The 2,181-nt window shown below is 36.0% G+C and overlaps 1 non-coding gene across 1 annotated transcript; it reads right to left on the bottom strand.

Moving 5' to 3' along the window:
• Window positions 1-1,754: 1,754 nt before the first annotated feature.
• Window positions 1,755-1,861, bottom strand: LOC145044530 (small nucleolar RNA R71). The gene has a single exon (XR_013681478.1). It is a non-coding gene; the product is annotated as a small nucleolar RNA R71 (small nucleolar RNA).
• Between the last annotated feature and the right edge of the window lie 320 nt (window positions 1,862-2,181).

The raw sequence follows: 2,181 nt of genomic DNA on the forward strand, positions 1-2,181 counted from the left end.
AAAGGTCCATAATGTAGTTTAATTATTTGTTACCTAGGAACATGTTTCATTATACTTCGATTTGTGTTAGTGTGTTAGTTGCTATTATGAGCAGCTGAATCTAGCTACTTTTGTTTAGCTAAATGAAGCTTCCAACTTATGAATAGCTTAATTTTATATGGATTTATTTAGTTGGTAAATTGCTTGTGTTTGATTTATAGTTACCTAGCATGCTTGTGGTTGTTTCTTTAGTGGCTTAATTTCATGTTCTGTGTAACTTAGTGACCATTAACTGCATGAACTTGTTTACCTAATGATTTAGTGAACATTAAATTGTTAGAGCTAGGATTGACCAATCTTAGTTAGTAATTAAAGTAAATAAACTTAGCTGTGCTAGAGAATGCAGATTATGACTATAATTGCGTTTACATAATAAATCTTACATAGCATATTCATATTCATAATTGGGTATGTGTTTAATTGTGTGTGACCATACATAGTTTTACATGAATTAATTAACTATTGGTAAAGTTAGACTTAAATTACTAATATAATTAAAACCAACTTGATAATCTATAATTATTAGCTAGCCATAAGGACGAAGTGGATTCGAACTAGACAAGAGTGTTTTTACTTATTGATTGAATTTGAGTTAAGTTCATCTGATCTTGTAAAATCAGATAAAACCCTTTCTAAACTTGTTAATAATTAGGTTAATTTGATAGCAAGTAGATTAATTAGTAACACCGTTCCTTGTGATCGACACCCGACTTACCTAAGCTATACTATAATCTGACTAGGTACACTGCCTATAACTGAGTAGTTAGTCTAAGTTTGTTAGGTTATAAATATTAAAATTAGTGGGTACTTCCGTGCACATCAATTTTTTTGGCGCCGTTGTCGGGGAAACGGCTTAGTTTATTATTTATTTATTTGCTTTAGGTTAATCGATCCTTTTTGTGGGGTAAAACCCACAAAAAGTTAATTTTCCAGCAAGTTTTTTTTTTTAGTTACAGAGTCCACAACATGGCCAGATAAGTGCCACGACGTGGTTTCTGAGAATTTTAGTTTATTTTTTTTAGTTCAGTTTTACGTTTTTTTATTTAGTTTATCTGTAGGAGTTCATGACCAGAGGCTCAAACACACCTTTGGTGCCACCACTTGAAGATCTCGAATCTTCAATTAACAAGAAGAAGATGCCCTTAAAAGAATTCAAATCAGTGTTTTCAAAGAAATCAGGGAAGAACACTTGGGAGTCATGTTCATCCTCGAAGAACAAAAGCAAGCTTGAACACTTGGATCAAATACCCGTCCAAACCGAATACGAGTACGATACCGAGCCTGAATTTGAAGAACATACGAGCGAACCCAAGAACGAGCCAAGGCACGAGATGGAAAATATTAAGGAAATGTCCATTGTAGCTTACAGAAAGAGAATTCGAGATGATGTTGGTCCAGGCTTAGTACAACCTGCAATCCCTGCCACTGCCACATTCGAGCTAAAGGGACTTATCCTTTCCGTACTAAAGGATATTCCATTATATGGAAAGGATCACGAGGATGCATTCAAACACTTAGATGAAGTGAATGACATTGTTGATTACTTCAATGTACCAAATATTAACAGAGACACCATTTTTCTAAGGATGCTCCCCGTTACCTTTAAAGGAGCTGCAAAGGATTCGTTAAAATCACTTTCACCCGGTACTGTAACTACTTGGGCTCAAATGCGTGAGCAGTTTCTAGATCAATTCTGTCCACCATCCAAGATTGCTAAACTCAAGAAGGCAATAGCCAATTTTGAGCAAAACCCGGGAGAATCACTTTACGAAGCTTGGGACCGTTACAAAGGGTTGTTAAGAAATTGTCCTCAACATGACCATAACATTCAACAGGAGCTGTCAATATTTTATGATGGGGTAAACGTGATGACAAGACAACTCCTTGATTCTCAAGGACCACTCAAAGAAAAATCCGGGTGAAGTCAAGGAATTAATTGAAGAATTCGCAAAACACTCTCGGGAATATCATAATCCAAGGAATGAAGGCATTAAAGGAGTAGGGGGTGCACAACTCGAAGAGATAGTTGCAGTGATGGCAATGCATAACACTATGGAGAGAAGATTAACACAAATGGACCAATCCATTCATGCAATTAGAGTTGGTTGCGAGAGGTGTAGTGGTCCACACTTGACCAAGGAC

This window comes from Lactuca saligna, chromosome 4 (genome assembly GCF_052625555.1).
Source record: "Lactuca saligna cultivar CGN05327 chromosome 4, ASM5262555v1, whole genome shotgun sequence".
Lineage (NCBI taxonomy): Eukaryota > Viridiplantae > Streptophyta > Magnoliopsida > Asterales > Asteraceae > Lactuca > Lactuca saligna.